The sequence below is a fragment of the Dasypus novemcinctus genome, chromosome 7, assembly GCF_030445035.2.
Source record: "Dasypus novemcinctus isolate mDasNov1 chromosome 7, mDasNov1.1.hap2, whole genome shotgun sequence".
NCBI lineage: Eukaryota > Metazoa > Chordata > Mammalia > Cingulata > Dasypodidae > Dasypus > Dasypus novemcinctus.
In genome coordinates this window covers 57,179,698-57,193,654 of record NC_080679.1, presented here as the reverse complement: position 1 = coordinate 57,193,654, position 13,957 = coordinate 57,179,698, and the positions used below count along the sequence as shown (strand labels likewise).

General features: G+C 38.7%; 2 long non-coding RNA genes and 1 pseudogene across 3 annotated transcripts in view; 2 read left to right on the top strand and 1 right to left on the bottom strand.

The window, feature by feature from the left end:
• The window catches only part of LOC139439280 (uncharacterized), a 30,884-nt gene extending 25,639 nt beyond the window's left edge, over positions 1 to 5,245 (top strand). Inside the window, exon 3 of the long non-coding RNA XR_011649160.1 lies at positions 4,385 to 5,245. This is a non-coding gene — a long non-coding RNA (uncharacterized lncRNA). The remainder of the gene's footprint in view (positions 1 to 4,384) is intronic.
• LOC101423532 (heterogeneous nuclear ribonucleoprotein D-like pseudogene) lies at positions 1,348 to 2,467 on the top strand (annotated as a pseudogene).
• A 1,652-nt stretch (positions 5,246 to 6,897) lies between the features above and the next one.
• LOC131279294 (uncharacterized) lies at positions 6,898 to 13,183 on the bottom strand. 2 transcript variants are annotated; one of them, XR_009186677.1, is made up of 4 exons: positions 12,910 to 13,183; positions 11,669 to 11,744; positions 8,449 to 8,567; positions 6,898 to 6,958 (listed from the first exon to the last, which is right to left on the bottom strand). It is a non-coding gene; the product is annotated as an uncharacterized lncRNA (long non-coding RNA). The 2 variants fall into 2 exon arrangements; XR_011649159.1 differs by lacking the exon at positions 12,910 to 13,183 and having other exon boundaries at positions 11,669 to 11,880.
• Between the last annotated feature and the right edge of the window lie 774 nt (positions 13,184 to 13,957).

Here is a 13,957-nt window from a genome sequence, read left to right as displayed (position 1 = left end):
GCCTGCACGCTGTGGAGGGCCGCCCGCCCGGGCGCTGTGAGTGCCACCAGCCTGCAAGCACCACAGAGTGACGCCTGGCCCGCAAAAGCGCAGCAAGTGCTGCCGGCCCGCAAGCGCCACAGAGTGCCCCCAGGCCACAAGCCGCAAAGAGTCAACTCAGCAAGGTGATGCAACAAAAAGGGAAACAAGCAAAAAACACAGAAGAGCGTGCAGCGAATGGACAATGAGACCAGACAACAAGCAAGCCACAAAGGAGGGGTGGGAAATAAAGAAAAAATAAATACAGACACTGAAGAATGCACAGCGAATGGACACAGAGAGCAGACAGCAAGCAAAAAGCCACAAGGGGGAGGGAGGATAAAATTTTTTTAAAAAGATATATTAAGAAAAGAAAAAGAAAAAAACACTGGTCTAGGTGTAAGACACACTTTAAGCAAGTTTTACTTTTGGTTGTATTTTCTTTGTATATTATAAACATTTATTTAACTTGTTACAGTTTGAAGTAAAAAATTTCCAAAATATATGCTCAACAATAATCATTAAAAATGTTTGTAGCATACAAAAAAAATTTGAATGAGATGATGACAGCACAACTCTGATGAAAATGAGAGCTACTGAGTATACACTTGGAATGGATTTTAAAAAACATGGGCTGTATAACACAGGGAATCCTGTGGTGGAAGATAGTCTGTGGTTAACAGGATAAATATGAGAATGTTCTCTCATGAACTATAACAAAATGTGATACTAATACAGGGTATTAATTATCTGGTGGATTAGGGGGAAAATACACCAAATGTAAGAGATGGGCTAAATTAGTAGTCACATTTTGATGATGCTCTTTCAGAGTTTGTAACAAATGTTTCACAACGATGCAAGGTGTTGGTGGTGGGGTGACGTGTAGGAGCTCTGTAGGATGATATGCACGTTTGTTTTGTAAATTCACAACATTCATTATACATTTATTGTTTATGTATGTTCATGTATGAATGATGTACTTCGATAAAATTTTATTTAAAAAAAAAGTAGTAGTTTGAGTTGGAAGCAGAATCAAGGGAAGATTCTTCTTTTTGGTTTGTTTCTAAGATGGAGGAGACAAGCTTATTGCACAAGGATCTCATGAAACATGAAAAGTCACAGATAACTGACTCACAAAGTCCTGGAAGGTGAGGGGAAGATTTTCCCAGGAAGACAGGATGGGTGGAGGGAGTGGTAGGTCAAGATATAAATGCTGAACAGATAGGAAAGGGAATTCAATGGGTTTTATTTTATGCATGACTTAGGCAAAGTTTTATATTAAGAATGAGGAGGAGAGTAGATTAAAAAGTTATAGGAAAATTGCTCTTCCGCCGCCATTTTAAATCCAGCTCCATACAACGCTCCGCTGCCTCCGCTACCCGGACTCGGTCTGCGTGCCAGCACCCCCCTGCCGACAGCTCCGCCACCATGGAGGACATGAACGAGTACAGCAACATAGAGGAATTCGCAGAGGGATCCAAGGTCAATGCGAGCAAGAATCAGCAGGATGACGGTAAAATGTTCATTGGAGGCTTGAGCTGGGATACAAGCAAGAAAGATCTGACTATTTGTCTCGATTTGGAGAAGTTGTAGACTGCACAATTAAAACAGATCCAGTCACTGGAAGATCAAGAGGATTTGGATTTGTGCTTTTCAAAGATGCTGCTAGTGTTGAGAAGGTTTTGGAACTGGATGGCAAATTGATAGACCCCAAAAGGGCGAAGGCATTAAAAGGGAAAGAACCCCCAAAAAAGGTCTTTGTAGGTGGTTTGAGCCCAGATACTTCTGAAGAACAAATAAAATAATATTTTGGAGCATTCGGAGAGATTGAAAACATTGAACTTCCTATGGATACAAAAACAAATGAAAGAAGAGGCTTTTGTTTTATCACATATACAGATGAAGAGCCAGTAAAGAAATTATTAGAGAGCAGATACCATCAGATTGGTTCTGGGAAGTGTGAAATCAAAGTTGCACAACCCAAAGAAGTATATAGGCAGCAACAGCAACAACAGAAAGGAGGGAGAGGGGCTGCAGCTGGTGGACGAGGTGGTACTAGGGGTCGTGGACGAGGTCAGGGCCCAAACTGGAACCAAGGATTTAATAACTATTATGATCAAGGATATGGAAATTACAATAGTACCTATGGTGGTGATCAAAACTATAGTGGCTATGGCGGATATGATTATACTGGGTATAACTATGGGAGCTATGGATATGGACAGGGATATGCAGACTATAGTGGCCAACAGAGCACATATGGCAAGGCATCTCGAGGGGTGGCAATCACCAAAACAATTACCAGCCATACTAAAGGAGGACATTGGAGAAAAGAGGAGGAAATGATAAAGTACCCGTCTTACAGGACGACATTGAAGATTGGTCTTCTGTTGATCTGATTATTTTGTAAAAGACTTTCTAGTGTACAAGACACAACTGTCCAACTGTATATAGCTGCCAATTAGTTTTCTTTGTTTTTACTCTGTCCTTTGCTATCTGTGTTATGCCTCAGTGTGGATTTGTGTTTATACAAATTTTATTTGTATGATTTCATGTTAAACCTCAAATAAATGCTTCCTTATGTGAAAAAAATAAATAAAAATTTAAAAAAATAAAAATAAAAAGTTATAGAAAAATTGAATGTCGATCCCAGTGGGAAACAAGAAAGGAAACTTAAAAACAAATAAAGGAGTGGTTGGAAGCATTATGTGCTCTATGACAAAGAGTGGAAATCACCATAAATTCTTCTATTTTCCCGACAAAACTCAGTGCCGTTAACTTCCCTGCCCACGTGGACCTTACAGTCAAACACTCCAAGTAAGATAATGTTGAAGATGTGGAGTCAGACTGGCCAGATTGGGAGGTTCTACCTTATGAAATCAACTACACTCAAGACAACAGAGGAGTTTTAAAACTAGACAAAGTAAATTCCTACCTTTATCTTTTCCTTCTCCACTGTCTAGTTACTCCTCCTTCCCAGAGGATGTATATCTTCACTTTTCCCTTTTTTTTTCTCCTCACATTTTTCTCAAACTCCACTCACATTGTACCTGTTTATAAAATTCGCAGCTGAAAAATGCTAGGCACCAAGGTGGTTTGCAAGTCCGAACATCACATGATGGGTAATAGCTCGTTTTAATGTCATATTGTCTCAGGTCAATGTGCCAGGCTATTAAACCAGTCCTAAGTCTTAGCAATCAATCCTCACAACTTGACAGCAAAGAATTCTGTCACAGAAATGCTGACAATATGGAAGCACTTTGTGGTTTGATGGTATCACTAATCAAAACTTGCAATTTTGAAAATTTTCTTTTGTAATCAAAATTTCTTAACCTAACACACTTATCTCTCTATACATGTGGATTTAAAATCACTAAATTTATAGAAACCAGACACAAAAGACCACATAGTATATGATTTCAGTTCTAAGAAATGTTCAGAAAAGGCAACTCTGTAGATACTGAAATCACATTAGCCGATGCCAAGGGTTGGGGGAAGGGGTGAGAGTATTAATGGCTATGGGGATTCTTTTGAGGTAATGAAGATTTTCTTCAATTATATGGTGTTGATGGGTGCACAACCACTGGTTGTATGAAAAACGACTGACTTGTATGCTTTTCGAGTTACTGTGGTATATACATTATATCTTAAAAAGGATATTTTTAAAAGAAAAATGCTGATATAGGGAATGTTTCATAAGAAACTGTCTTTATTAAATAAAATTTGCTTTAAAACCAAATTTTTAAAAAATCACTTTAAATCAACTTGCATTTATGAATCAAATGGAAATTATATTTTTAAGGACCCCCTTCCATATACATCACTTTTAAAATGACCAATTTCTCATTAATTCTATCTTTTCTCTAATTGAAAATTTGAAGTAATTCAGATAAAGGTTAATTTTAAATTGACCTTTTGCAGAATTTGAAGACACAAACTAATAGAATAAACACAATTTCAAGGATAATTTTCACACGAAAGAATTACTATAGTTTGAAGTGAATACTTGCCATTGGAAACATTTCAATGGTGATGTAGAAGCAGAATCACATTGCCCAATTCACTGTGTTACATACTCCTTAAAGCATCATCTCTACTAGCTACAACACATGCTAACCTAGCACCAGGTCCTGTCTCTATTTGAAAGTAATAAAATTGCATTCTTAGTTAAACAGTTTATTAATTCAGGTGGTTCACTAAATCTAGTCAGTCTTGGTCATATTTACATAGTTCCTATTTTATGATTATTTTATGTTAAGTTTACTTTTATCTTTTAAAGTATAGATTAATTTTATTCCCGTTAAATTCCTGAAAATAAAAATTATTTCATAATTATCAATTTAAAATTCCTTTCTTTTATTTTCAGGTCAGATGTTGTGTTTCAAAAGGAACAATTTTCAAAAGCCATGACAGTTCCTGCTACGTAGATGAGTGAAAAAGGAGAAAATTCTTCATCGGGCAGTATTTTTGTTTGTTTGTTTGTTTGAGGATATACTTTTTTTTAAACAAATCAATTTTATTGATACATATTAATAATGAATACAATTCCTCCAAAGTGCACAATCAGTGGCATTTGGTACAATCACATAGTTGTGCATTCATCACTCCAATCACCATCAGAGTATTTTCATTATTCCAATTAAAAAAAAAAAAAGACAAACAAACAAGAATATTCTTCACCTCTTGAACTTTCTATGCCTCCCTCACTGTACATAGCTGCTGTTTCTGGCTATTCTATCCAAACTGTAAAATCAATGTCTTTTAGTATAATCATAATGTTGAACATTCATCATCTCAAAAATTTTACAATTTCATTACTCCAAAAAGAAAGACTCCACATCCCTTAGCATCCCTTCCTCAGACCTATATAACCACCAGTCATATTTATCTTCAAAAATTGATTTATATTTAACATTTCATATAAATGGAATCATACAATATGCAGTACTCTGTGTCTGGTCTCCCTTACCCAGCATAATGGTTTTTTGGGGTTTGGGGTTTGTTTTTGTTTTTTTTTTGTCTGATATTAATATTTTATAGTATTAACTTACACTCAGCCAGTATTTATAAAATCTAATGTGAGATATTCTGTCTGCTTAGACATATGAAACCACATGTTCTTTAAAATATATATATAATTTATACTTTGCATTAATTCTGACTATTGTTTATTAACAAATTTAGCCTTTTAATAGAATCTTACTTTGTGTTGATTATTTCAGAGTAATTGTGTAACAATTGCCTTTATAGGTTTGTAATTTCAGGAATCTGCACTGATTCCATTAATCTTTCATAGAATCATCTGATGCTTATAATTCTCTCATTCATGCTACAAACCTATATTGAAGACTTTTTATATCTAGCCAGATTAAATGCTGATGATCAGAAATGCACTCTGCCCAGAGGGAGGAGTTTACAATCTGGTGAAGGATCCAGTCAGTAAAATAGGTTTCACATGCAGCAATATCACTTATAAAGAAAAATACAAAATGCATGTTGGTAAGTAGAGCATCTACCTCAGCTTGGTGGAGTTGGTATACAGGAATGTTTTACAGGGGAGGTGATGCTTAAGCTGAGTGTTAAAGGAAAAGACTTTGATGATGGCTCACATATGGTGTTGGTGCTGTGAGGGTGGAGAGAGACCTTCACGAGTGGGCAAAGGCATGGGAATATAATCCACCTGACAGAGTGTCAATGTAGCTAGATTTCTCAGGTGCAAAGGGGAAGGGGAGGAGGAAGCAGATGTAGCTCAAGCAGTTGGGTGCCAACCACATGGGAGGTCCCTGGTTCAGTTCCTAGTGCCTCCTAAAAAAGATAAACAAGACAGTGAGCTGAAGCGATGGCTGGCACAGTGAACTGATGCAACAAGATGATGCAATGAGGAGACACAACAAGGAAACACAATGAGAGACACGAAAAGCAGGGAGTGGATGTGGCTCAAGTGATTGGGCATCTCCCTCCCACATGGGAGGTCCCAGGTTCAGTTCTCTGTGCCTCTTAAAAAGAGTATAAGCAGACACAGAGAGCACACAGTGAGTGGAAACAAAGAGGGGGGAGAAATAAATAAATACCTTCAAAAAAAAAGAAGCAAAGGGACTCATTCTTTCTGACTTTATAGTTACCTGAAGATTGAACTTTAGTTCTCAATTCGAATTGATTCAACACTGAAAAATGTTTATATCTAAGAGTTTGAATGAAGTCATAGCCCCTCAGTTCTTGAATGCCAGAGGAGAAACAGGCTTCAATATTTCTTTCATTTTAGGAAAGGAAACGTTAAATAGTAAAATTTTAAACTTCCTTTTGAAATGGAATGGCAAAGTAACCAGAGGGATTACAACCAAACACCAGCTGATGATGTAATTAGAAAAAGACCTTGAATAAAAGGTCAACTCAGACCAGCAGAATATCTCAGCCTACATGTAATATCAGGAGTTAAAAACTGCTTTATGACTTTGGATAAAAGGGGAAATGGAAAGGACAAATGAGTTTTTATGGCTATGAGTCTCCAAAAAAGAGTTGGGAGGTCATCAGAGGGTTAATGCTTACGCATGCCTCAGCAGGGTCCCAGAGACAGCCAAAGTAGATAGAAACCCAGGTACTGGTTCTCCTGAGAGCTATAGAGACCCACAGGTTCTACAATCATGGCAGATGGCTCTGGAGTTCAGTGTCTTGTCAGTTGGCCCTACTTTGGAGTTTGTGTTCCTGAGTGTGATGGAGTTGGACTCAGATATGACCTTTCCACACATGCCTCTTCTGTCATTTTTATTGGACTGGGGTTTGTGTATCCTCAGAAGACTGAATCTCTGGACTTTCCGTGTGACAACCAGGCTCTGAGCCTCAGCAGACCTGCAACTCCTACCCTCTGGTTTATTGGACTTACCCCAGCCAGCTAACAGGGAGGTGAAGAAGGTCAACCACCACACCAGGGAGCCAAGAATGCCTACAACGGAAAGCAGGAGAATTGCATCCATCATCCATGTGGAATCTAAGACCCCTCTTGATACAGAGGTGGAGTGGACATAACCATCCCAGGGTCCACAGGATGGAGGAATAGAGTATGGATTAGAGTGGACTTACTGATATTCTACTATGGAACTATTGTGATTAGTAATGGAAGAAATTGTAGCATTGATGTAGACAAAGTGGCCACTGTAGCTGCTGAGGGTAGGGCGAGGAAAGAAGAGATATGATGTGGGGGCATTTTCAGGACTTGGGGTTGTCCTGGGTGGTATTGCAGGGACAGATGCTGGGCATTGTATGTCCTGCCATGGCCCACTGGGTGAACTGGGGGAGAGTGTAAACTATAATGTAAACCACTATTCATGTGGTGCAGCAGTGCTCCAAAATATATTCACCAAATACAATGAATGTCCCATGATGATGAAAGAGATTGTTGATGTGGGAGGAGGGGTAAGGGGGTATATGGGGACCTCGTATTTCTTTAATGTAACATTTAAAAAAAATAAAGAAGAAAAAAAAAGAAACCAGAGGGAGCCCAAGTTCAAAAATGTGGGTGTGGTGGGAAGGAAGGTAGGAAGGTTCAGGTCTGTGACATCTTTCTTCTATAGTTCCAGACTGAAGTGATATGGGAAGGCCATCCCAGAAAAGTTTCTAGTATGGAGAAGAAGTCTTGTGAGAGGCAAGGTCCTTGATTATTTTACTTTTAACCCAACATGAAAAACAGAAAGCGCATTTCCCAGACACCCCAAAAGAAGTTGAACTGACATCTGTAAATCAGCGTAGCCTACCCTCAAATACTTAATACAGTTAATAAATTAAATTAGCAGCCAAGCAGGACATAAGAGGTGAGGGGGAAAAAAAGAGCAAAAACATGTTTGGGTAGAAGATAAGTACTAATTAAACCATTCATTTCAAAGAATGCCAAGAATCCAAACTTGAAAGTTGGCCTCTCAACTCCTTCAGTCTCGGATTCCTCTAAAGAAAAGATGTGATGACTACATGAGTAATTTATAATTAGCATCTTATTAGTTGTTTATAAAATACTTAAAGATGATTGAAAGCAGTTGTTCTCCTTATCTTAAATGTTTGGGTATGCTATTATGTTACAAAGAATGTGATTTACTTAGCAAATACAGAGCAGCCCAGCCAATTAGCACAAACTTTGAAGTAATGGAGTCCAAATCAATGAGGTTTTATTGATGTGGGTATTATATTGTTTGGACGCACATTTAATTTAGCATTTGAAGCTAAATTTAAAAGCAAAAACCTATTATTGTCAATATAAGGCTTCGTCAGTTATTAATTAAGGGTTTATTCATTCTTATATGTTCAATAAGTATATGCAAGACCTCATTTTAAGACTAAAAGAAAATTCTATTTAAACTAGAATATAAAGTATGCTGAACCCTTCCTAGACAATTGACAAGATGCTCACTGTTGAAACAAGATTCGAGTATTGAGCTTACTCACCTGTCAGGAGGCGTTCATTCAAGGCTCTGACTGCCTGGGAGACAGAGTTCCTCCCTAGATCGGGGAATTCCAGCTCCAGCTGGGGGTCAAGTCAAGAATTACTGTGAAGCTCTTGAAATCTACAAATACAAAAACACACCTCCCAGATGTTCTGAACTAAAAGTTTGGGGTAGAGTCATAGAGGCAGCAGACTCAAAACATTGACAGGGCTCTAACAAAGTTTGATAATGGACCAGATTAATATACCTTGCTGATGATTTCAAAACCTAAAGTAAAACATTGCCTCTAAATTAAGAATTAATGAGCTAATAAAAACTTGAACTTGTGGAATTATTGTTGAATTCTGCTTCCTAAGTATAAGCTTTTGAGAGTATTTTGACTCTTTCAGTTCTTAAGAGCAGTATTAAATGGAATACTATCTTTGTCTAATGACAATGTGGTCACCATTTTATAGATGGGAAGCATGAAGCTGGAGAGGAAAGGAATTTTCCCTATATCACACAGTGAATAATTGAGAGTTTGTAATAGAATACTAATATCTTCAACCAGTCACTAAAACAACAATCATATAGCTAAAACTTTTGAGCATGGTTGTTTGTCTTTACATGACATTTTATGTATCTTCAGTGATTTTCTCAACCTATGAGGCAGGCACTACTGTCATTCTCATTTTTTACATGAAAAAAACAAAGCACAGAGTGGTTATATAAATTCTCCAAGGTCATACAGAGTTAGGAAATAGGGAGCCAAGAGTGAAATTCAGTAGCCTTATTCCATAGTCCACCCTCTTTATTTTTCCACCAACTTCCCTATATTAACAGTTCATGGGTATCTCTATCAGATACCATAAATGAACTAGTTGTACAGTAAAGCCTTCCTTTAGATTCAAGGGGAAAGCAAAACCACTAAGGTGTCTTCCAGCTCTAACAATCTGTGAGCCAGGATCTCCCTAGCAGAGGCTGCCTCATTACCCACAATTCCTGTCATTACTTAAGGCCCCTGTGGTTCAGGACCTCATTGATCTGAGACTTCCTAAAGCCACCAGCATTCACATTCATTGTACTCAGATGGTCTATCACTTATACAACTATTTGTTTGATAGAAACATAAAAACACACTTGTTATTTAAATATCCTCTATATTCCTGCCAAATGGTCTGAAAATTTGAAACCTCACCTGGCAGCTCTTTTCGTCTTTGAACAGTTCTGAAAAATTTCTTCACATAGAGACAAAATCTATCTCTTTTTAGCTTCCTTATATTTTCCCCATTTATAACCTTTAGGACTAGTCAAGTTTATCTTATTTTGAGCATTTAATAAAAATTATGGGCCCTATCCCCAGAAAAATGCAAATGACACAAAATGTTTTTGCAGGTAATTTCTGGAGTTTTGCAGACCCCCTGAAGCCTTTGATGCCCCACGGACCTTTGGTTTACAAACCCTCTCTCACATAACAGCTCTTCAAATGCCATAAGGCAAGTGCCTTTCCCCTTCTGTACTTGTTCTCTGTGTCCAAGTACAGGGACTTGTGTTCATCTGTCCCCACTGAATTGTATCTGCTTAGATTTTGGTCATTCATTTCAGCGCATGGAGACATTTCTGAATGTCAGTTGTGTGATCTAATCTATTCACTTTCTCTCCTTCAAGTCACTTGTAGGCTTAATCGGCATGCCCCCCTTTTTTCACACGACCAGAAAATAGCTGTAGACAGAACAGAGATAAAGGCAGCTAGCAACCTTCTTCCCAAAGGATATCTCCCAGAGGTGGCATGTGCCCACTACTCTTTTTGCAAAGATCATAAACTTGGACTAAAGCCCATGATTACAAGAAACCTGCCTTTCTTCTGATTTCTTCTATATCTATTTAGTTAAGGAATTGGACTAACCAACCTAAGGTATATGAAGACACATGAGAGCTTCATGGCTGAGGACCCAGGTACAGACTGCAAATTTTCCTCTTATAGTTTAGTGTGTGACCTTAGGAAACCAAGTATTTTCCCAGGTCACCAAAACTCTAACTAAACAGAGTGGCTACCCATGGCGTCTCTTTGGCTTGAGAAATTCTCATGATCAGTAACTTAATAAATACTATGTTGAGTCTTAGGTTTTTAAAAAATGGTTTATTTTGTTTTAAAATGAACTCCTTCATACTTCAAGGGTAGCTTTTACTTCTAATGGGTAGCTTTTACTTCTAATGTTCCAGAGTTTTGTGGACAAATTCACACTGACCCTGTCCATATATTGTATAGATTTTATAAGCTTAAGTTATATCCCTTCTAGTGCTTGTCTTTAGAACTGAATTGGGTTTTTGTTTGTTTTTTTAGGAGGTACTGGGGATTGAACCCAGGACTTCACACATGGGATGCCAGCACTCAACCACTTGAGCTACATCCACTCCCAAACTAAGAGCTTTAATGAAGTCAATATTGTGGAGTGGAAAGAAGATTGGAAAAAAACCTATCAACCAACCAATTGACATTGCACATTCGATTATCCTTCCTGGGCCTTTTATTTCTCATGTATCAAAGCGGGGCAGCTGACTTACCTCTTCTCCAAGGCCCTTTCCAGTTCTTAAAGTTTTGCTATTCTGATTTATGTTACATTAGAAGAGCGTACCAAAGTATCAGAATAAAGAAACAGCAGCATTTGAATTCCTTACTGTGTTTAAGGCTGAAAGTATTATTTTAATACAGAAAGGCTAGCAAACAACATACTTTCACTCTACTGATGATACATAATATATCTTTAAATTTGGTTGCACACTGGAAACATATAGGGAATTTAAAAAGTACTTACAGGGAAGCAGATTTGGCTCAATGGATAGAGCATCCGTCTACCACAAGGGAGGTCCAGGGTTCAAACCCAGGGCCTCCTGATCTCTGTGGTAAGCTGGCCCATATGCAGTGCTGATGCATGCAAGGAGTGCTGTGTCACGCAGGGATGTCCCCCACATAGGGTAGCCCCACATGCAAGGAGTGCATCCCATATGGAGAGCCGCCCCATGAGAAAAAAGTGCAACCTACCAGGTGTGGCACCACACACAGGGAGAGCTGACGCATCAAGATGACACACAAACAAGAGACACAGATTCCCAGTGCTGCTGACAAGAATACAAGCGGACACAGAAGAACACACAGTGAATGCACACAGAGAATAAAGCACTGGGGGGGAAGAGGAGAGAAATAAATAAATAATAAATCTTTTTTTAAAAAAAGTACTTACAGGGATGTAGATGTGGCTCAAGCAATTGAGCTCCCGTCTACCATATGGGAGTTCTGGGTTTGGTTCCCAGTGCCTCCTAAAGAAAACCAGAAAGACAGTGAGCTGGAGCAATGGGCAGGTGTGGTGATCTGATGCAACAAGAGACACAAGGAGGAAAACAATGAGAGGTGCAGTAAAGCAGGAAGCAGAGGTGGCTCAAGCGACTAGGCCCCTCCCTCCCAAATGGGAGGTCCCAGGTTCGGTTTCCGGTGCCTCCTAAAAGGAAGATGAGCATACAACGAACAGATGCAGCAAATGCAAGCAATGAGGAGATGGGGAGAAATAAATAAAAAATTCTTAAAAAAAAAATACTTACACTTGTAGGTCTTATTCTCACAGGTTCTGACTTAAACGATAAGGGGTGCAGCCATATAGACAGACCAGAAGGAGTTAAAGAATTTCTCCAAGTAAGAACTACTGCTCTAACCCATAGTTCTCAATCTGGCTGCATATAAAAATCGCCTGGTGATTTTTCCAAACCTGCCAATGTGTAGGCCCACCTAGAGATTTTGATTTAGTTAGCCTGTGGGACATTAATAGGTTTTCAAACCTTCCAGGTGGTTGTAATATGTAGCCAGGGTTGAGAACCACTCCTCTAATTCCTACTTTACAAGTTCTTTCTCATTAATCATCCTGACCTCCTACTCCATCCCACACTAGCCAGTCATCAAAGGAAAAACCTTGGACTTTTCACAAAGTACAGCTCCACCTCCATTATACCAACATGGTGCCTTAACTTCCTGCTTTTTCTGTAGGACCATGACCCTTTATCTTGCCAATTAACCAAGGCTCTCTTACACCTGTTCTGCAGCCCAAGCAGAGCCCTAATAATAGGTTCTCGTGGCCATATATTTTTGTCAATTAACGAAAGTAAAATATTATAATTTGTTGTGATCTATTTTTCCATCCTGAATGTTCACAATACACTGTACTGTTTTTCGTAAAAATGAAATATGGATCCACTCCTTCTTATGGTCCATTATTACCAAGTGACAGTGTCCTGCTAACCACTGCCAAGCTCTCTTTCTCCACCACCCTCAACCTTTTGAGCTTTTAGCTCTTCCCTGCTTTCTCCCTAGCCACCTTTCTCATTTCTCATGACTGTTTCCTAACAAAGAATGACTTCTCAAGGAAGAAAATAGGTAGCATCAGATGAAGCTTTCCAATTATTTCCTTGCTTTCTAATCTTTCTTTCCCTGTACCTGTTTTCCTCCTTTTCCTCAGTCTTGGAGGTGTCAAGGAACTCTGCTTCCACTTTGGAATTCTAACCTCTCCCCTGCCTCTTCTCAGCTCTGCCCTTTCGTTTCAGTCCACCTCCCTTCCCCAGCAACTCAGGACCTTTCTTTTTTTCCTTTGAGTACACTCAGCACTTCCAGCTGTTATGGTCTCTTTTAGTGGTTTCTCTTTTTAAATTTTCCATTCCTCTAACCAAAAGGAAAAAAAATACAGAAGTACTGAAAATGTCTTTCATCCTGAGCTGTTTTGGCACAAGTGCCCCAAAAGGAAAAGAGGAAAGGGAGGGAAAAGATTCATAACAATTTTTTGCAGCCACCCTTGGAAGCATCTACTGCTTTTCCCCACGATAAGAGAAGCTCCCAAAACAGACCCTGGGAGATGTAAAAAAGAAAGCAAACTAACAAAAAAAAACACCATAGTTTTTCCTTCCATTAAGTGTGGGTTTAGTGTACCTGGAACTCTAAAATCAGCCTGCGCTAGGCAGAAAGGCTAATCTGGGAATGTGCGTCATCAAGGTCTCCTTTTACACATGTGCTCACAACTGTAGACTCCGTGCCACAAGGGCTACTCAGGACCAGTTTCAGGAGTCCAGCCATGACAAACTCATTCACCTGTGCTCACCCTAAACTAACCACCCAATATGGGGAAGAAGAAATTTTTATTTTACAAAGACTTCAATGATGTAGACTTGCATTCAAAGAACTGTAACACTTACCTAGAAGGATAGTTTATCTAGAAGACATAATTAAATAGACTATCTCAGCTCCCCAGCATTTTAGTTATCAAGGTTTTTCTCTATTAATACTAAATGGAGATTCTAGAAAATGTTTAAAATATGTTATAATGCTACAGTATTTTAATTTTCCTCCCCAAAAACCTTCTAACAGTTCAAACGAGACTTGAGTAAAGAAGAGTTTAAACAAGAGTCAGGGCAGGATCAGCATTGTGGTTGAATAGAATCACAGAGTCTGCCAAGATAAAAAGAGGTAGTTATTTGAACTTTGCCACAGAATT